General features: G+C 40.9%; 1 non-coding gene and 1 pseudogene across 1 annotated transcript; both read left to right on the top strand.

Annotated features, from left to right (window-relative positions):
- The first annotated feature begins 19,786 nt into the window (after positions 1-19,786).
- On the top strand, positions 19,787-19,942 carry LOC133684339 (5.8S ribosomal RNA). The gene has a single exon (XR_009837850.1). It is a non-coding gene; the product is annotated as a 5.8S ribosomal RNA (ribosomal RNA).
- A 216-nt stretch (positions 19,943-20,158) lies between these two features.
- LOC133687688 (28S ribosomal RNA) overlaps positions 20,159-22,426 on the top strand; it is a 5,351-nt pseudogene continuing 3,083 nt past the window's right edge.

Here is a 22,426-nt window from a genome sequence, read left to right as displayed (position 1 = left end):
ATACCCTAAACTAAAAAAAAGGGAAACAAACTCCCCAGAAATTATCTTTAATAAAACAACCCCAAGGCTAATAGCAGCCACACATAGTATTATAAAGAGAACCCAAAATTGCTCACTTCCAGCCAAGAGAAGCTGCAACACAACATGATCATCACGTAGAGAAACATGCAGAAACCATGCAGGCCATGAAGAGAGACCAAACCATACTAAGCTGAGCCATGCCACAAGCCATCTTCCACCAGCCGAGAGAAGCAGACAGCAGCTCATGCACACAGGGATGAGGGGACCACGTTGAATCAACTCACCCCATGCAGAAACCATGAAGAGACTCAGCTCATGTAAACACCATTCAGCCCCCAGGTAAAGAACCAATAACAGACCAGGAGCTCAGCCAAGAAAACTGCAGGTCTTCATTAAATATCACGTAGAAACCATGCAGAAACCATGCATGCCATGTGTATAACCGAACCCTGTAACCAGAACCATTCCAGACCAAGCGGACCCAGTGACCATATACCACCAAGCTTCAGAAATTGCTACATACTAACACACCCACACAAAGGCTAAGGGAGACCATCAAACAACATTGGTTATTCTAGAAACCTAATCCATGGAGAGGTGTCCAATACACAAAAATTATATACAAATAGAAAACCTCCAGACTAGCTGATGAAGTGCAAAAAACCAAACCAGCAAAAACCAAAACTGTACTGCCCGAAGCTTCAGTCTGCAACATTGTATGCCAAGTGATTGTTGTCATGAAAATACAGGACAGTATAGAATAGAATCTGAAATTTTCGAAATAGAACATCAATAGATTTTCCAGCATTCTCAAAGACTCTTCGGTTCCTTTCTTCCCATATTAGATACACAACCCGAGCAAGGCCAACTCTTTTCATTCTCGACTGCAGCCCTTTCTTGTTGTTATTCATAGCTCGAATAGCACTAGTCAGACTTGCCATGTTCCTGGTAAGCCTTAACCAGTATTTAACCTTCCCCCATAACGTGGAGGTTCAGGCACAAGCAAAGAAAAGATGGCCATGAGTCTCTATAATAGAGTGATTTATCTGCTTTAGAAGCTGCCCTGATTGAAAAAAATCACGCACTGCAGCACATAAGTCTTGCCCCACTACATCCCAGGATTTCTTCAAAAAGAAAGAGGAGTACCCGTCAGGTCCCGGGGATTTATCATCACCAATGCTAAAAAGGGCCCTTTTGATATCATCATTTGTAACAGCTGCTAGTAAGGAAGCTTGCAAAGTAGCATCAAGTCTAGGACCCCTGGAGACAACATATTCATCCAGGGGAAGAGTGGCTCTCGAAGTACCTAGGAGCTGTTGGTAGAAGCAGACAAAAGCGTCCCCTACCTCGGTCATGGAGGTTGTAAGGGATCCATTACTGCGACATATGGCAGTAATATAGTTATTTTTGTGCTTGTGATTCATCAAGGCATGAAAGAAACTAGTCCCTCTATCACATTCCTTGAAAAAGTTGCATTTCAGTTTCTGACTATAGAACATTTTCTCTGCTGATTTTAGATTGATAATGTCCAAGCGGAGCTTTTTATCCCGAGCCAGTAAATGTTCATTGTCCTTGCTAAAGTGCACTTGAGCTGATCTTTGAAGTCCCGACCAGTAGGGATTCACTAAGACCCTGTCTATTTTGCTCCATATTTTCCCATTTATCCAAGTGAATTGGCATCCTGTATAGTTAAGGTCAGAGAGACCTAGCACCGAGCAGCAAGATCTAAAATCAGAAACTTCATAGGAGGATACAGGCTCTCCATTATGTTTATCATCTTGAGATAGGATAGAGTTAAAATCGCCCAGAATAATCCAGGGAGAATTTGAGCTCCATTTCTGCAAGTCTTCCCAGAGAGCTCTGCGAACAATAACAGTGTTATACCCATATACAAAAGTTGCAAGAAAAACACACTGGTTCACAAGGCTGCTTATGGTGACGTGAAGTCTCTGAGCAGTAAAATCATTGAGCTCAACCTTAACAGTTGAGGGATTCCAGAAAACCAAAATGCGTGCAGTGTTGGCAGCTGCAACATTTGACAAAAATTTCCAATTCTTTAACCGGAGTTTGTGCATGAAAGAGACTGCAGAAGATGTCAACTTTGTTTCTACAAGTCCACAAACATCTAACTTATTTTTCTTCATGAGGCTTACTACCTCATGTTGTTTGAAAGGACTGTTGAGTCCTCTCACATTCCAGCAATGGATATTCATTGATGAGGAATGGTGGGGGATTCCCCACCACTACCAGATGACATAGTAGAGTTTCTTTGCATTGAACTCCTGGTGAGCATACCCACTGCAGCTCTGTATCTTCTTCTGTTGCCATTAGCATTAGCTGAATTTGCAACTTCCTTCCCTTTGGCAGATACAGGCTGCGTGGGGGCATAACTAGTTTCTGCAGGTAAACCCTTTGTTGGAGAAGAACGTTGCTTAGCACTATTTTTCTTCCTCCTCACAGTTTCCCAACCTTCTGAAACTACCGCAACTGGGGCTTGGTCACACTGCTGCTCCTCCTGAGGATTCTCAGAAACCTGAGGGTATGTGGGAACTTCAACAGAGGGGTTGTGCTGCGGGCCTGTGGGAGCATCAACAGGGGGGGTAGGTTGAGGATCTGTGGGAACATCAACAGGGGAGCTGAGTCTAGAGAAAACGCTGCCTTTGGAAATGGCAGCCTCCTTTGTTGTTCCTTTCTTCTCTATTGGTCGAGGATCAACCTGATTTTTAGAGCATGCTCCGGTTAAGTGCCCAAGCACTTTGCAGCTTTTACAGAATTTTGGCAAAGTCTGATAGATGACCTTTTGACAGAGAGGGTTTCCATTAGGCAGCACTACGTCAATGGAAGACCGTAGGCCCTCAAGTAAATCCACTTCCACCAAGACACGAGCATATGATAGCCTCTCCTTTGTGGATGTCAGTTTATCACATTGTATAGGTTTCCCCAGAACACTAGCAAGTTTGGATAAGTGGAGTCCAACATTTGAGAGGCAAGTTTGGGAATTTCACCCAAACGGAAACATGAGACATTACAGAGCAGGAATAATCAAAATATTCTATCATTTGGTGCAAGATTAACAGACGACCATAAACTAAATAGGGACCACCACTCAATACAGAGAGTTTATCCTCTTCATTTTCAAATCTGTAGACTAACCAACCCGACTCATGCATGGTGAGTGAGGCTGGACACTTCCAGGTGCTCCCAATAATACTATTAAGTGCCCTGTACCCAGGAAATTTACCAGACACATATCCCACAACACAGAGTTTCCAACCATCGCTAGAGTGATTTAAGTCCTCTTATAAGAATGGACAAGATGGAATAGCATTATAGCCAGAGAAATGCATGAGTTTGGAGCAAATGGATGTGTTTCTATTAGAGAAAAATAGATCACGCCATCTACCATTAGTTGAGGAAGGAGGATGGGGTTTATCTGCTGCTTCAATTTTTGACAGGGTAGACTCCACACCGCTAGGCTGTGCAGGTGATACAGGGATGGCCTAAGTTGGAGAAGATGGCAGTTCTGGAGAGACTGGAGCCGGAGAGGGGGAAAGAACAGGGGCCGGCTGTGGGACCACAGGAGGGGTAGAAGGACCAGGAGGCACTGCGAACACTAGTGTGGTGAAGAATTTGGAGGCCCCCTTATAATCCTCTTCAGATGAATCAAAATCAACTTCCTCATCATCGTAGTCGACATCATCTGAACCATCTTGAACAAACACATGATTGATGCTAGGGGACCCAGGGTCATGTGGGGGAGAGTGAAGAAGAGGATTATGATGAGGACAAACAGGGGTGAAGGTAACAGGCGGTTTGGAATTTGAATTTGAATTTGGGGGAACTGTAGCATGAACAGTACAGGAAGGAGACGGAGCTGCTAAAGCAAGAACAGTGGAATCATTGATAAGCTGAGAATCAGCTTGCATCTTTTGCTGCTTCAGACGGGATTTGTGGGACCCAGCCTTCTTCTTTTTGTTCGCCATAACCAAGAGGTGCCAAGATTTACAGATTAAGAGACAAGGACGCAAACAGTGGAAGAGATCCAAGAACACGAGGGGAAAGCTTCAAAAAAGAAGGAGAGCATCTCTCTCTAATTTCTCACTCTAGATCTCACTGAGAGCTCTCTATTGAGAGCTCTTTTTTTTTAATCAAATATAAGAATATATTAAGATTAAAAGTAACTATACCATAAAAACAGCAAAAACAAATTATATACAGATAGAAGGATAACAAGTACCCTAAACAAAAACCGGTAACAAGTTTCCTAAAAAACACAATAGAATAAGAAACAACCCCAGGACCAACAACAGTCATCGAGAAATCATCATCACATAGATAAAACATGCAGAAATCATGCATGCCATGAAGGACCAGACCATAGAAGCCGATATCTAGCTGAGCCGTGCAGCCCCGCAAGCCATCTTCCACCAGGGATTAAAGAAACATCAGCCTAACACAGCCAAAACAGCCCAAAAGCAGCAAACGACATTGCATGCACACAGGAACAGATGAACCACGCAAAGTCAACGCAACCAATCAACGACAGACACCCGCCATAATAACAGCCACAACAAAGCCATCAAACCATCTCAGTCATGAACAGTGCCCAGCAGAGATAAGGAAACCCATGCATGCCCAGCCTACGTGTTACAGCATAAGGGACAGAGATATCCCATCAGCTCAGTAAAACGACGATGAAGAATCCATGCAGGGACGTGGAACGTGGATATCATCAGCCAACCATGTAGAGATGATAGAGGCTCAGCAGGAAACAACCAAGACAAAACAAATAAATAAATACACGTGGGCCGCCAGGATCATAAGCTTCCAAGATAAGAACCAGCCAATCAGAGATGCTCATCCCCAGCCAGAATAAATACAATGTAGAATGCCATGCAAACACCATGCAGTATTTAATGAACCAAAGAGAACGGGAAAATGAAGAAGGTTTACCAAACGAACTGTAATCCACCCCCACATTTCCCTCTATTTGGAAAAGCCACGAAGATCCATGTTCACTACAAGATTTCACAGTTTTATTGATGGATAAATTCTGTCGATGTGTGATTAGAAGTTTGTCGGTGATTTTTTTACCGACGTACTCACCGACAGATTACGTCCGTCGGCTTTCCCTTCGTTGGTGATTCCCCATTCCATCGCTATATCGGTCGGAAAAACAAAAAAATCATTTACCGATGGTTTTACAGTCGGAATTTGCGCACAAAAAAAAAGATTCCAACTTGAAATATACCGACGGATTTTTAGTCCGTCGGTATATTGTAATTGACCAACGGAAACTAGCCGTCGGTAAATCTGTCGGTGAGTGTATGAAATACCGACAAAATATTTTTGTCTGTAAATGCGTCGGTAATTGTGGAAGCTACTGTTAAATGCCGACGGATTATGTCCGTCGGTAAGTCTGTCGGTGAGTGGTTAAAATACCGACCGAATTCATCCGTCGGTAAAATCTTTGGTAATAGTTTTTTTCTTAATTTGTTTTTAAAAAATTATTTAGGATATCTAATATAAAACTATATAAATTAATTCTAATACAAACCAATTATGCAAATAAAATTTATATTAAACATAAAAAAAAAACAAAGTTAAATAATATTCATTACAAACTGAATATGTTTCAAGAAAAATAATAAATGAAGTTTTAAAGGTAAATAATGTTGATTACAAATTAATATAAAGATGATGGAGCTTGAGGAGGAGGAGGAGATCCTGGCGGAGGCTGGTGGTTATACGGCCAAAAAGGATTAGGCGCACATGTTCCGCTATTTGACAATTTCATAATCATTTCGTAAAGCTAGTTATAAGCCGCTTTTTGTTGTTCATGAGCCGCTTCATACTCCGCTTTTTGTTGTGCTTGAGACGCTTTGAATTGCTCAGACTCCGCTCTTTGTTCCGCTCTTTGTTGTGCATGAGACGCTTTGAGTTGTGCGTACTCCGCTTTTAGGTTATCGTATTTCTTGGTGAGTTGCTGCAAAGCCACGAACTCCTTAGATTGGGAGCTCGATATTGATTAGGAGCTCCCAACGGTTGAAATACTATGGGTCGACCGCAAGTTGTCGGCCGTAGTGTTGGAGAGCCCGTAAACTCGATTTTTATCGGATCCACCTGACGAGCCAACCTCCATCCACAAATCCGGATCGAATTCTGGATGGGTCAAAGTATCGTCCCCGTATCTCTCCCTCAACCGATTATTATAGGTCTCCTGAAAATAAAAATAAAAAGGTAATAATCATATTCAATACAATAAACATAATAACTTACATAATAACTTACAAAATAAAATGGTTGAACAAACATACCACGAAATGCTGAGCACGATTATTAACGAACTGTTGCGCCCCTTTCTGGCGGTCTTGACTCCACACGTGCGTCTCCACAAATAGCTCCATCGGGCTCGGCTCACGTCCAAGAGACGCAGCCTATAATGAAAAAAGATATATTAACAACAACTGAATTTAACGATATATTTCATTTAAATTAATCTTACCATCCGTTTCGCATGTGCAACAAACGGAACGGAGCCGCCAGTGTGAGTTGTCACCCCGCCATGAATTGGCCGATTCCGGTTGCCAGCACCGGACTGTGAGCGTTGTGTGAACCGCTCAGACGTCACGTGCTCAAGATAGTGCGGCCATATATCTTTCGGGATGTATATCGGTTTGAAATCCCTCCAAACCGCAACATTGTTCCAGCCTTGGAAACCCCTATCCCTCGCGGTTTGTTTTGCCTTTTTCTGTGCTTCGTATCAAAAATCACGCAACCTGCTTCACGCAACCAAAAATTACATTTCGAAACATAAATTTTTGTCTAAAAAAAATCTTGTATTGTTTTCGATCTTACCTAATTGTCGCGTGATTTTCCCACACCCTCCTCACAACAGTGTTATGCTCAATGTCCCAGCAGAATTTGTGCTTTGTATAAATAAACAAGTTTACATAAAAATAATAATTTATTTACAATTATATTAATAAGCTGAAAATTATAAATTAATACCAACCTCAAACCTGTTAAACCATGCATTGATTTGAGGCATCCATTCAGAATGCTTGGATATCTGACTCCATTGAAACAATGGAATCTCCATCGACGATTTAAATGCCGATGATATTACTCGGGCGGCTTCAATGTTTGTGAAACTGAAAATAAATGAAATAAATTCAATAGTGATTACTTCATAAATTATGTTGTAATTTTTTTAAAAAAAAAACTAAAACCTTAACAAACTTACATTGAAAGGTCATCCTTCCACTGTGCCTCGTACTTGCGGGTAAATTGATTCCGCTGCGAAGGCACGCCGCCTTTGCGCTATGAAGTACCGCTGGAAGAGGCAGCATCGGTTGACGGCGCAGGTGGTGTAGGTGCCTCTTCTTGAGAGGCACCTAAGGAAATATCTTCCTCGCTGCTAGACGAACTAGCTGCGACCGCACCTGAGCGACCAGCTCTGGTTTTCGTTCTACGCATCTACACAATTTGATACAAATAATTATATAATTAAATTCAAATGTAAAAGAAAAATTCGACAGCACCTCTCCTATACCGGATACTACCCAAATCCACAAACCTGCACATATTAACAATAGCCACAACCAATTTACCCAATCTATACTAATTATTCCAACATATTCAATTACTAATCCTAAGGTAAATTCAACATTAAGAATTACAATTCAAGTAATTATTCAATAATTATGCCAATACAACAAAACAATAATAATAAAAAAAACTCTAGAATAACAATCAAAATAAAAGGAAAAAATTAAACACAAAGCATGCAATAATAGAGTAAAACTAATAATTATTCCAACATATTCAATTACTAATTCTAAGGTAAATTCAACATTAAGAATTACAATTCAAGTAATTATTCAATAATTATGCCAATACAACAAAACAATAAATTAAAAAAAAAACTCTAGAATAACAATCAAAATAAATGGAAAAAATTAAACACAAATCATGCAATAATAGAGTAAAACTAATAATTATTCCAACATATTCAATTACTAATTTTACGGTAAATTCAACATTAACAATTACAATTCAAGTAATTATTCAATAATTATGCCAATACAACAAAACAATAAATTAAAAAAAAACTCTAGAATAACAATCAAAATAAATGGAAAAAATTAAACACAAATCATGCAATAATAAAGTAAAATTAATAATTATTTCAACATATTCAATTACTAATTCTATGGTAAATTCAACATTAACAATAAAAATTCAACAAATTAACTAATAATAATTATGCCAATACAACAATAAAAAATATTCAATAAATTCAAAAAAGAAACTATATACTTTAGCAATGAATTATGCAAAAAAAACTATAGACTTTATCTACATTACAAAAAATACACCAAAGCAAAAAAAATACCCAAAAAATAGCAAAAAAAAACTATTAAAGTAAAATGAAATAGAGGAAACACTAACCTTTTAAACTGATGAAGATGATGAAGAAAACTTGCTAGAGATTGGAGGTGAAAGCTTTGAAGAATGGAGAGGATTCACCGAAGGAGAGAAACGAAGGAGAAGAAAAAATGAATTGAACGGGCGGTCACTTGAACTTATATGGCAGTTTTACCGACGGATATAAAATTAATTATTATTTTAATTATTCCGTCGGTGATGTGTTAAAAATCCGTCGGTAAATTTTGAATTTCACACCAAAATTTTTAATGACCCTCCATATTTTTCGTGGTCCGTCGGTAATTCCATCGGCAAGATTACACGGTCAGAGGCGCATTTAATGCGCAACCCTTTGAAATTCGCGCGGTCCATCGGTAATTTTGTCGGTAAAATTGACCCGCCGACAACTTACCGACGGATTTAAATTTGTCAGTGTGGCCGTCGGTGATTGGGTGGCATTTCAAGTAATTATTTTCGAACTCTTTGTGAAATGCCGACGGAATTAAGGTTGTCGATGATTCGGTGGCATTTCAAGTAATTATTTTGGAACTCTCTGTGAAATGCCGACGGACTTAAATTCGTCGGTGTGGCCGTCGGTGATTGGGTGGCATTTCAAGTAATTATTTTTGAACTCTCTGTGAAATGAGGACAGACTTAAATTCGTCGGTGTGGCCGTCGGTGATTGGGTGGCATTTCAAGTAATTATTTTCGAACTCTCTGTGAAATGCCGACGGACTTAAGGCCGTCGGTGATTGGGTGGCATTTCAAGTAATTATTTTCGAACTCTCTGTGAAATGCCGACAGAATTAAGGCCGCTGGTGTTGCCGTCGGTGATTGGGTGGCATTTCAAGTAATTATTTTCGAACTCTCTGTGAAATGCCGACGGAATTAAGGTCGTCGGTGTTGGCGTCGGTGATTGGGTGGCATTTCAAGTAATTATTTTTGAACTCTCTGTGAAATGTCGACGGACTAAGTCTGTTAGTGTGGCCATCGGTGATTGGGTGGCATTTCAAGTAATTATTTCATGTCACAAAATATATCATCCACTATCAATAATTATTTCAAGTAATTATCTCATAATTGTGGCATTTCAACTAATTATTTCAAGTAATAAATATTTTGTGTTTCAAAATATATATATCATTCATAATCTAAATTACATGAAAAAAAAGGTATTACATAGGGCTTCATTTTGGTAGTTAGTCAGAATTTTCTTCTTCTTCGTCATCAATTGAATTGTCATCACCTTCATCGCAATCTTCAATATGAATATCATCTTCTTCATCGATATTTGGTTGTCCGCTAGAGCTCAAAACAAAATTTAACTCCTCTGCGTCAACATCAACAAGACTATCATCGAAAACACGAAAATTTGAATTTTCTTCCAATTCAATCGAAGGAGCAACTCGATATGGTTCAACCAACTCACTAACTTGAAAGACTTCATCTCGCACACTTGTGTCTTCATTCTCATCCTGAACAACCTCGACACGACCCCGGGGTTTCGTTTTTAAAACGGACAATCAATCCACTCTTGATCGATCCTTTCTAAATGAAGGGATGTATGTGTAATAAACTTGTTGACATTGCTTTGCGAAAAGAAAGACATCGTTTATGTTGCGGAGTCTAGCTTTTGAGTTGATTTCGACCAGACCATAGTGCAGATCAACTCTGATTCCTCTGTCAGTCGTGTCATACCAATAGCATTTGAATAAAAACACTATATTCTGCTCGTTATAATATTGCAGTTCGACGACCTCTTCTAATCTACCATAGTAGTTAACTTCTAACTCACTACTAGTGGATCCCTTAACACAAACACCGCTATTGTATGTTTTTCTTCCTTGCCCATATTCTTCAATATGGAAAACATATCCATTGACAAAATACCTGTTGTAGCACTTACATTTTCTTTCAGGCCCCAGGCTTAGTGAAGACAATGACTTAGGTGCACTCCTTCCCATTTGATAAACCTTGCATGTAATGTACATCAATAAACAGTAAATGAACGAGAATCTCGTAATGACATGCATACGTACAGTAATTTTGCAAGTTAGAATGAGTTTGTGATAGTGCTTACATGTGTTCTGAATCACGTGGCAAACTGCTTATCTTGTAATTGAAAGATCTGGGATTCGGTCAGCTGTGAGTTATTGGAGAGCAAATATTGACGATGTTGCCTGCAAGTGATAATAAGTGTATGATAGTACAATATATAATTAACAGTATATTAGTAACAAAGTTTAATTAGTATAAACTTACTGAATAAAAGGTCTCAGCTCATCACAGTTAAATAGAACATAGTTGTGTGCTTGTTTGAACTCTATTTCCGACAAATATCTTCCTCTTACGACATTTTTAGGTGTGGGTCGTCCAGTAGTGGAGAATATTGACAAGTTCCCACTGGAAGGCACTTCACCGCCATCATCATGACGTGGAACGCGATTGATTCTCGTTCTCAGATGAGGTTCGAAATAGTACGAGATAAATGTTGAGATCTCCTCGACAATATAGGCCTCACATATCAAAGCCTCAACATGCGCCTTGTTCTTAACCTTTTTCTTGAGATTAAACAAGTACCTGTATTGAATTAATTAAGTATTTTCAATTAAGAGAAACATAGAAAATACTTTTATATATGAATTACATTGCAAATGTAATATCTAACCGTTCGAATGGGTACATCCATCTATATTGGACTGGTCCTCCAGCTTTTGCCTCGAACAGTAGATGTATAGGGAGATGCTCCATTGAGTCAAAAAATTATGGAGGGAATATCATCTCGAGTTTGCAAAGTGTCTCGACGATATTCGTTTGAAGCCTCTCAATGTGATCAACATTCAACTTGTTGGAGCATATATCTTTGAAGAAATGACTTATCTCCGTGAGTGTATCCCATATTCCCTTTGGCAACAAATCACGAAAAGCTAATAGGATGAGTGTTTGCATAAACACCTGGAAGTCATGACTCTTCATTCCATACAATCTGCAGTCCTCTATATTAACCAGCCTTGATATGTTCGATACATGTCCATCCGGAAAACGCAGACTCTTAAGCCATTTGTAGACTAGCAGTTGTGCGTTTTTCTCTAACACGAAGCTTGCTCTTGGTTTTGCGACCCATGACTCATTATAAACCAACTCCATATTTTTACGGTTACAGTATAAAGCTATATCCAATCTAGCCTTGATGTTGTCCTTTGTCTTCCTCTTCACATCCATGACGGTGTTAAAAATATTCTCAAACATGTTCTTTTCGATGTGCATGACGTCAAGGTTATGGCGGAGCAGATTGGTCTTCCAATAAGGAAGCTCAAAAAAGATACTTCGCTTTACCCAATTATGGGTCAAACCAAAACCAGGAAACTTTTGCTTACCTGATTGAAGGCCAAACACAATGTCACCGTACTCTAAGACAACATCATGCAATTCTTCACCAGAAATACACGGGGATGCAACATCTTTTTCAACTCTGCCAACAAAGAAATCTTTTCTGTTCTTTCTGTACCTGTGATGAAGCGGCAAGAAGCGACGGTGACAGTCAAAAAAAGAAGCTTTACCTCTATTTGCTAGCGTGAATGCCTTGTTGTTTTCCATGCAGTATGGACATGCGAGTTTCCCATGCGTGCTCCAACTAGAAAGCATTCCATAAGCTGGAAAATCATTGATAGTCCACATCAATGCCGCCCTCATAAGGAAATTTTGTTTCCTCGATATATCATAAGTCAGAGCTCCGGAGGACCACAATTGCGCCAACTCATCAATCAACGGTCGAAGACAAACATCTATATTCCGCCCCAGGCTTCTTGGACCGGGTATGACAGTAGATAAAAACATGAACTCCGGCCTCATACACATTCCCGGTGGCAAGTTATAAACCGTGAGTATGACCGGCCAACAAGAATAAGGAGCAGCAAGTGATCCAAATGGGTTGAATCCGTCTGTACACAACCCAAGACGCACATTCCTTGATTCAGCTGAAAAGTGAGGATGAACACTGTTAAAGCGTTTCCACGCTTCGCCGTCAGAAGGATGAACCATCACTCCATCAACCGCATGGTGTGCTTGGTGCCATGTCATGTGCTCAGCAGTCCTTGGTGACATGAATAACCTCTGCAGTCTAGGTGTGATCGGGAAGTATCTAAGTTTTTTATATGCCACTAGAGTCTTTCCCCTGCCAGTTCTAGGTTTGTAATGGGAAAGCCCGCATGTCATGCACTCGGTCATCTCAGCATTTTCAAGGTAGTATAACATGCAGAAGTTAGGGCACATGTCAATTTTTTGGTATCCTAAACCGAGGGGTTTCATCATGGACTTCGCAGCATAAAAGTTCTTTTTCAGCCTGTTCCCTTCAGGTAAAATGCTTCTTGCCCATTCAATAATCTTGTCATACCCGGCCTCACTCAACCCGTGATCTGACTTGATGATGAGCACCTGTGCTACGATCGATAATTTACTGTGGTTCGTGCAGCCATCCCATAATGGTTCGTCAGAATCTTTCAACAAATCAAAAAACCTAGCTGCATCTACATTAGGTTCTTCTTCTACGATTGGACATTGACTGCCATTACCTTGATTCATTCTCATTGCATCCATAACCATATTTCTGTAAGGATTAGTGTTGTCATTTGTCGTTTCATGCACGTTGCTAGCACTAGAAGTAGACCCAACCACCGTTTCTTCCATTCTCCTCTCACTCTCGCTAACAAATACTTCTCCATGTGCATACCAACACTGGTAATTCTCCATAAACCCTTTGTGTAGAAGATGCATCATTACAACATCTGGATGCAGATACTTTTTATTTTCATTTCCTGCATGGACACCTAATATCGCCTCCAGTAAAATTTCTGGGAATAGATGTTGCGAAATTAATAAAACCTTAAACCCCGTTACAATAATCCATCCTCCGCAATCCTTGGGGTGAATCTCGATACATCCATGAACGATCATCCATGACTTATATTGAACCTCTATAAAATTATGATGACATCATGTATTAATTAACTAAGTTAGGTAAATAAACTTGCAAAAATATTACTTTACCTCCAGATTATCCAACAAACCAATCACAACTTCTCATAAATATTAAATATTCATTATCATTTATCAACGTCCATACGAATTAAAATATATAAAGTTACAGAAATTACTACTCCGCAATATCATTGATAAAACTTTAAACGGGCCCATTAAGCAAGCTATTAATTATTTCAAAATAGCACATGTAATTCGGTAATTCCATAAAGAAATAACAATTTACAAACAAATACAATCTTACAAAATCTAAAACAAACCATAACAGGTACAAAATTATACATTCATATACTACAAGTTTGTTTGAGAAATAACAATAAAACATGTACATCTACTAACAAAATACATATACTAAAAAAACAATAAAATTGACATTTAATTAAATGTTAAAATTTAAAAAGATATAATTACTTACAAAAATTGATAAAATCCGTCGGTAAATCAGAACACGGATGCTGTGACCACAAAACTTCAAGAAATATAACTTGTTGTGCTGATATGAGGAAGATTTTTTTGGGGGGGGGGGCTGGTTGTTTGCAGATGGGGAGAGTTGGGATGAGAAAGAAGAAGGAGAAATAGGGGATGAGAGGGTCGGCAGAGCTGTCATATATTAACTTTTTCCGACGGTTTCACCGACGGAAACTCCGTCGGTTATTACGTCAGTTATTACGTCGGTGATTCTGACGGAAACATAGACACGTCACCGTACGGATCTGCAATTTCAAATCCCTTGGTGAGTCCGTCGGCAATTTAAATGGCGAAACCAGTCACATCACTGTATGGGCGCTGTACGGTCTGTCGTTTTGAATCCGTCAGTGATTCCGTTGGAAAAAAACCCTCGCCAAATTCGGAAACTTTTCCGTCCATAATTACAAACAGAATTACAGACGAAAAGTGGCCGTCGGTAATTTCGACCTCAAAATACCAACAGAAATATTTTATCGGTAAATCCGTTGGTATTTAGCGAATTTCTGGTAGTGGTTCAACAAACAGCATGCAGAGAAGCCAAAGCAGCAGGACCACGACTACTGCCATTATAGTCACAACACTGTTATCCCATCCAAAAGAGAGATCACCCGGCAACATTAATGTGTGTGTGATTTTTCTCGTGGAAATGCAGCACCATGAAGAAAAGAATTTGAAATTTCCGAAAGACAAGATCAGGTAAGGTACTCTTGCCCTAAAAAGTTCTTTTGTTCCTCTCCTCCCATATCAAGTATACTATCATGCTGAGAGAGGCTCTGCGCATTCTTGCCTCTAAATTCTTCTTTCTTGAAGGCAAACCTCTCACTGCACTCTTGAGAGTGGCCATACGCTTGTTAATTTTCAGCCAGACTTTAATCTTGTTCCAAAGAGAAGATGTCCAAGTGCAACCGAAAAACAAATGACCATGGCTCTCCTCTTCCTGTGTGCAAAAGGTGTAGAATGTGTCTGTGGGAATGAACCTCAGTCTATCTTGAGTTCGGAGCTTCCCAAGCATAGCTAGCCATAATATGAAGTTGCATCTGGGCAGAGACCATTGCTCCCAAACTATCTTCTCCCAGGGAGCAGCTGAACTTTGGGGCCTAAGAGAAGTATAGGCATTAGAAGTGAATCCACCTTCTCTCCGCTCCCAGTCAGCCATTAGATCAATAACTACTAGATGACTCCCATAGCTCTGGACAAGCTGGTTCTTTAGAAGAACAATAGACTTCCACAGAGGAGACGAAGCTTTATGAACCTGAATATTCCAAATGGAGTTGGCATGTAAATAGTAGTGGTGTATCCATCGTATCCAGATGGAATCCTGCTTCTGGTGGATGTTCCAGAGCTGTTTGGCAATGAAACTGTTGTTACTGATTTGAATATTAAGCAAACCCAGTCCTCCCTCATTCTTTGGCAGGCAAACCATTTTCCATGCCACAAGAGCAGACTTACTTCAGCATATATCTCCTGTCCACAGGAAGTTTCGACAGAGACAAGTAATTTGTCTGATGACAGCACACGGCAGAAGTTGGTCACGTAATTTTAAGAAGGATTTCCATAGGGGGGAGGAGGTTTGTTGAAAGGGAACTGTCCAGATGTTGGTGTCCTGCAAATAAAAATGGTGCACCCATCTAATCCATAGAGAGTCAGCTTTCAAATGAATATTCCATAGCTGCTTCACAAGAAAACATTTATTCCTGGCTGTGATGTCATAGAGACCAAGACCTCCTTCAGCTTTTGGCAAGCAGATGTTCTTCCAAGCAACCAAAGCAGACTTATTTCTGGTTGTGCTACCAGTCCAAAGAAAGTTCCTGCAAAGACTAGTAATTTGATTGATAACACTCTTCGGCATGGGAAAGATACTAAGCCAGAATTGGACCATGCCAAATAAAACAGAGCCAAGGAGTTCCAGCCGCCCAGTATAGGATAAGTTTTTGCCCATCCAGCTTTGAATAGCAGTTTCAAGTTGATGCAGGAGGGGATAGAACTGGCTAGCCAGAAGCCTGTGAGGGCTGAAGGGAACCCCAAGGTATTTGAAGGGAAAGATACTGAGAGCTCTTTTTTTTTTTTTGATCAAATGTTAGAATTTTATAGATCAAAAAATTAGACTAGCTGGAAATCCAGAAGCCAAATATACAACTGTACATAACAAGCCAGAGGGAACAGGCTCCCAGCAAGCACAAAAGAAGAAAACAACCGAGAGAAACAAAAACCATCGGCTATATTAGGAACCCATAGGCATAGGTGCCAAAGACACCCGAGCAAACCATCAGAAGATCACCAGCCATAAAGACACGCCAATCACACATTACATAAAACTCCAGAAGGCATAGCAAGAGACCACGAATCACTTGAGGACAAAAAAGGACCCATCAGCATATTAATTCACGTGAAGCCAGGGTGCATGAACCATGCATGCACGCAGCAGAAAACATAAAGGAGATAAACAGGACGTGGAGCTCATGGTACAGGATTCCAGCACCAATAAATAAAAGAGCAAAGCCACCCGAATACAAAGCCTGGGGGTCCCACAACAGAGTTGTAACACATAGAACCATTTTGCATTAGCCATGCACACATGCAGCCACGGTTCCCAGTAAACATGAAGATAGCATACTTGAGAACAGGCCACCCATGATGAGACTATCAACCCACATGCAGAAGCAGATGATCCTTTTCATAGAAGTGGAAGACAATATAGAAAAGGATTTGAAAGCGTCTGAACACTGTAGCAACCTCCCTAGACCGCCCATCAAAAACCCGCTTGTTTCTTTCCTCCCAAATGAGATATACCGTGATACCCAGGGAAACCCTTTTCATTCGAGCCTCCAGATTATTCCTCTGAGAGTGGAGCCCACGAATAGCACTGGCCAAACTCTGCATGGTCCTCCCAATCCGCAGCCAAGATTTTATCCTAGTCCATAGCCGACATGTCCATTCAAAAGCAAAGAACAAATGACTATGAGACTCTTCCACTTCCCTACAAAACAAACAATTGGGATCAGTAGGGAAGAACCTCAACCTGTCCCGAGTCTTAAGTTTTCCCAGAACTGCCGGCCAGAGGATAAAACTGTATTTAGGCAGTGACCACTGTTCCCAAACCACTCAGCCCCATGAGACAGCTGAACCAACCGGTCTGAAAAAATCATATGCATGGGAAAGGAATAGACCTGCACCAGTAGACCAACCACGCAGTAGAGTAATACTCGACACAGAGTCCCCACAGCGCTGCAAGAGGAGGTCTTTAACAGAAAGGATAGCTTTCCACAGAGGAGAAGAAGAAGGATGTGCTTGAACAGACCAAATGGTGCCAAAGTTCAGATAAAAATGATGAATCCAACGAATCCAAACCGAATCCGTTTTAAGATGAATATTCCATAATTGCTTGCCAAGAAAGCTTCGGTTACGGGCTCGAAGATCATACAAGCCGAGGCCACCTTCTGTCTTAGGTAAACAAATAGTTTTCGAGGCAACCAAAGTTGTAAGGTGTTTGCCAATCCAGCCTTGAACTGAAGATTTCAAGTCCTGCAAAAGTGGTGAGAATTGACTGGCAAGTAATCGATGGGGACTTAGAGGAACCCCAAGGTAAGTGAAGGGAAAACTCCCTTCACTGAAACCGGATTCAGTGAGAATAGACTGCTTTTGAGAAGTGCCAACACCGCCAAAGAAAATGGATGATTTTTGTGGGTTGATGTACAAGCCAGAAGTCTATCCAAAGAGAGCAACCTGTTGTAGAAGACAACGTACTGAAGATGGATCTCCACGGGAGAGAAGTAAAACATCATCTGCAAATGCAAGATGGTTGATACCTTGCACTTCACACTTTGGATGGAATCGAAATCCTTCCTGCTGGGAGGCAAGCTTGAGGAGCCTGGAGAAATATTCCACACAACAGATAAAAAGATACGGAGACAAAGGGTCGCCTTGTCTCACTCCACTCTGCCCCAAGAAAAACCCATGAATATCCCCATTAACTGCAACAGAGAATGATGCAGTGGATACACATTCCATGACAAGCTGAACAAAGTGAGCTGGAAAGCCAAGGTGACGAAGAAGGCTAGCCAAGAATTTCCACTGAACAGAGTCGAATGCTTTTTTGAAATCAACTTTCAGCAAACAACGGGGAGATGAGCGCTTCCTGCGATAGTGGCGAAGGAGCTCTTGAACAAGGTTGATGTTATCACTCATATATCTCCCCCCTAGAAATGCATTCTGCATGGGGCTGACTATGTCCTTTAAAGCATGAGCAAGGCGACCTGCTAAAAGCTTAGCAATAACTTTGTAGATGACATTACAACATGAAATTGGCCTGTAATCAGAAGGAGAAGAAGCATGTGCTGATTTAGGAACCAAAACAATAATTGAGTGGTTAGCCTGTTTGAGGAGGCTGCCCGAATGGAAAAAATTTTGTACTGCCGCACATACATCCCCTCCTATGATATCCCATGCTTGTTTGTAGAAAAAAGAAGAGTAACCATCAGGTCCAGGGGCTTTTTCATTACCTATGCTAAAAACTGCCTTTCGTATATCCTCTGGAGAAACTGGAGCAAGGAGAAGGGCGTGGGAATTAGCTGGAAGACATGGACCACAGTGAATAACTGCACTGTCAAGAGGAAGGATGTCCTTGGAGGAGCCAAGCAACCGTTGGTAGAAAGCCACAAATTCATTGCCAACTTCCTGTAAAGATGTGCTAAGGCTGCCATGGCTGCACATGATGGCTGGAATAAAGTTCCTCCAATGATTTTGGCCCAGGAGAGCATGGAAGAACTTGGAGCCTTTATCACTGTGCTTGAGAAAGTTGCATTTTATCTTTTGACTGAAAAACTGTTTCTTCGCAAGCTTAATAGTAGACAACTTTGCACGAAGAGACCTGTCTTGAGCCAAAAAGATTTGATTGTCCATGTCTTGCTGCAATACAGTTTGATGGTGCTCCAGCTCAGATTCAAGCCGCAATACCCGTTTTGATATATGACTATAATGAAGACGATTTAGCTCCTTCAAATGCCCTTTTAGGAGTTTAAGTCTACGACATAAAATGAACATAGGGGTGCCATAAACTGGAGAGAACCAATGAGAGGAAACCACCTCAGAAAACCTATCAGGCCAATTCCGTTAATTCCGTTAACGAACGAGACCTCAGCCTGGTAACTAGCTATGCGGAGGTGACCCACCGCGGCCAGCTTCTTAGAGGGACTATGGCCTTTCAGGCCAAGGAAGTTTGAGGCAATAACAGGTCTGTGATGTCCTTAGACATTCTGGGCCGCACGCGCGCTACACTGATGTATTCAACGAGTCTATAACCTTGGCCGACAGGCCCGGGTAATCTTTGAAATTTCATCGTGATGGGGATAGATCATTGCAATTGTTGGTCTTCAACGAGGAATTCCTAGTAAGTGCAAGTCATCAGCTCGCGTTGACTACGTCCCTGCCCTTTGTACACACCGCCCGTCGCTCCTACCGATTGAATGGTCCGGTGAAGTGTTCGGATCGCGGCGACGTCGGCGTTTCGCTGCCGGCGACATCGCGAGAAGTCCACTGAACCTTATCATTTAGAGGAAGGAGAAGTCGTAACAAGGTTTCCGTAGGTGCACTTGCGGAAGGATCATTGTCGAAACCTGCCTAGCAGAACGACCCGCGAACCCGTGGCATGACATGCTGGGCTCGGAGGGCACCCGCCCCTTGCGTCCTTGCGGGCCGTGGAGGGACGCACCCGGGCCCTGCGCGGCTCGCAAACGAACCCCGGCGCGAGAAGCGCCAAGGAAATTGAGTACTAGGAGCGCGCCCCCGTAGCCTCGGCGTCGGGGGCGCGCCTTCTTCTCATGATAATCTAAACGACTCTCGACAATGGATATCTCGGCTCTCGCATCAATGAAGAACGTAGCGAAATGCGATACTTGGTGTGAATTGCAGAATCCCGTGAACCATCGAGTCTTTGAACGCAAGTTGCGCCCGAGGACTCCTGGTCGAGGGTACGTCTGCCTGGGTGTCACACATTGTCACCCCCGCTCCCTTCGGCTCACGAGGGCGGGGGCGGATACTGGTCTCCCGCGCGCTTCCGCTCACGGCTGGCCCAAAATCGAGTCCCCGACGATGGTCGTCACTGCGAGCTGTGGTTGAGAGACCCTCGGACACTGTCATGCACGCGCCCGCCGCCCCCGGGATCTCCTGGACCCTCGGGCATCGACCTTCTAGGATGCTCTCGTTGCGACCCCAGGTCAGGCGGGACTAACCACTGAGTTTAAGCATATCAATAAGCGGAGGAAAAGAAACTTACAAGGATTCCCCTAGTAACGACGAGCGAACCAGGAAATGCCCAGCTTGAGAATCTGGCGCCTGCGGCGTCCGAATTGTAGTCTGGAGAAGCGTCCTTAGCGGTGGACCAGGCCTAAGTCCCCTGGAAAGGGGCGTCAGAGAGGGTGAGAGCCCCGTCATGGCTGGACCCTGCCGCACCATGAGGCGCTGTCTGCGATTCGGGTTGTTTGGGAATGCAGCCCCAATCGGGAGGTAAATTCCATCCAAGGCTAAATACGGGCGAGAGACCGATAGCAAACAAGTACCGCGAGGGAAAGATGAAAAGGACTTTGAAAAGAGAGTCAAAGAGTGCTTGAAATTGTCGGGAGGGAAGTGGATGGGGGCCGGCGATGCACCCCGGTCGGTGATTAGTACTTAAAAGTGCATTCTCATTAAGGCTTTATATCATCGTATTGCACTAAAGTATCGTTAAATTCCCTAACTAAAGCATGTTTTATAATAACAAGTCTAATAATATAATATATCTTTAATTTATGGTAAATTCTTGTTTTGAACGCAGGTATATCTCACAATTCAAACGATTGATTGATGTGATTAACAATTGAAAGTGAAGAGACAAAAAGAGGACTAGGCTAAGAGAAGAGATGTTGGTTCAATTCCAAACTGGAGCACCATTCGGTTATTTGATCATAACTGGAGTTGTAGAACTCGGATTTAGGTCCACTTTATATGGATGGAAAGATAAGACATAGACCTAAAACTTTCATGTGGAGTCCAAGACTCAATTCTGCCGTTTTCAAGTTCAAATCTTAGCAACAACGGAGAAGTCGGAACCTGTCCTGCAGCTCAAACACTGTTCGGTTTTCAGCTCATATCTTCAGTTCTAGAAGTCCAAATGAGCTCTAGTTTTTTTTGCTGGAAAGCTGAGACAATTGCCCACAGCTTTCATGAAACAAAGGGCTCAAATTCTGATGTTAGCAATGATGTTTTGGCCAGCCAACAATATCAAAAATCTGCCAACAATATCAAGAACCAGCAGCCAACAATATCAAAAATCAGCCAACAATATCAAGAACCAGCAGCCAACAATATCAAGAACCAGCAGCCAACAATGTCAAAAACCAGCCACCAAATCAATGGTTGCCTACCAATCAATAGTTCTAAATCTTAGCCTATAAAAGGAGGCATTTGCCATGTATTTAGTCATATTATTTTTCAGATCAAAATCATCTTCTTGCTTTCTCTCTTTATATCTTTGTAATGTTCAAGTTTTCTTTCATGTTATATTAATCTCTTGTTTATGCTTTTTCATTTCCTTTCATATACTTAGTTAACTTATATCATAATCATGTTCTTATCTTGTTTATTTATGTTTTTCTTCTTTATTATGTTTAGCTAAGTTAATTATGTCAAGGTGAAAAGGTTTTACTAATGGTGTTAGAATAGGTATAATATAAACTCAACATGGACTTTAATGTTTATATCCAAGATAAATTGTTATTAGCATGTCTTATCTTTTTATCTTACTAATTCTTAATACCTTGCTTGTTAAATGGTTAATCTAGATTTATGTTGTATAACACTTGGTACATCGAATGCTTGATCCTTCATAGTTTTCGGCCGACATCGTTGTTATGATAGGAACTTAATTTGTTGTTAACATAAGCTAGCAACATGAATGCCTGATGATATTTATAAGTATGGTGTTACTTAGACAAGATAATTAATATGATCATGTTAATACTTTATAATGAGTCATTAATGATAAATCATCCGATTAGAACCTCCTTTGTCTGTGGTTTCTAGTTGAGTAATAAAAAGAGTTTATATTATATTTATTTGAAATACCATTAGTGAATCCTCTAACCTTGACATTTGTTTTTATCATTGTTTAATCCTTACATTAATCTTCCATCTCAAAGTTCTCATTAAGTTCTTCCTCTTCTTCTTTTTTTTTTTTTTTATTATTATTATTATTTACATTCTTGTTATATGTTATTTACGTTAAGTATGCTCTGTGTTTGATCAAGGATCCTGACATTGTTGGTCTTGCCTTCTTCATTCTTGTTATATTATATAATATATCTCTTTGATCTTTTCATAAAATCAGTATATAGGCTGGAAACCTGTGACCCAATCTTTTAGATCATTCTCAGGTATAACAACGCCACGTACTAAGTATTATTATTATTATTATTATTATTATTATTGTTGTTATTAT

The sequence above is a fragment of the Populus nigra genome, chromosome 2 (assembly GCF_951802175.1).
Source record: "Populus nigra chromosome 2, ddPopNigr1.1, whole genome shotgun sequence".
Classification (NCBI taxonomy): Eukaryota; Viridiplantae; Streptophyta; class Magnoliopsida; order Malpighiales; family Salicaceae; genus Populus; species Populus nigra.
The sequence above is the reverse complement of the archived record's forward strand: the minus strand, read 5'-3'. Positions and strand labels throughout refer to the sequence as shown.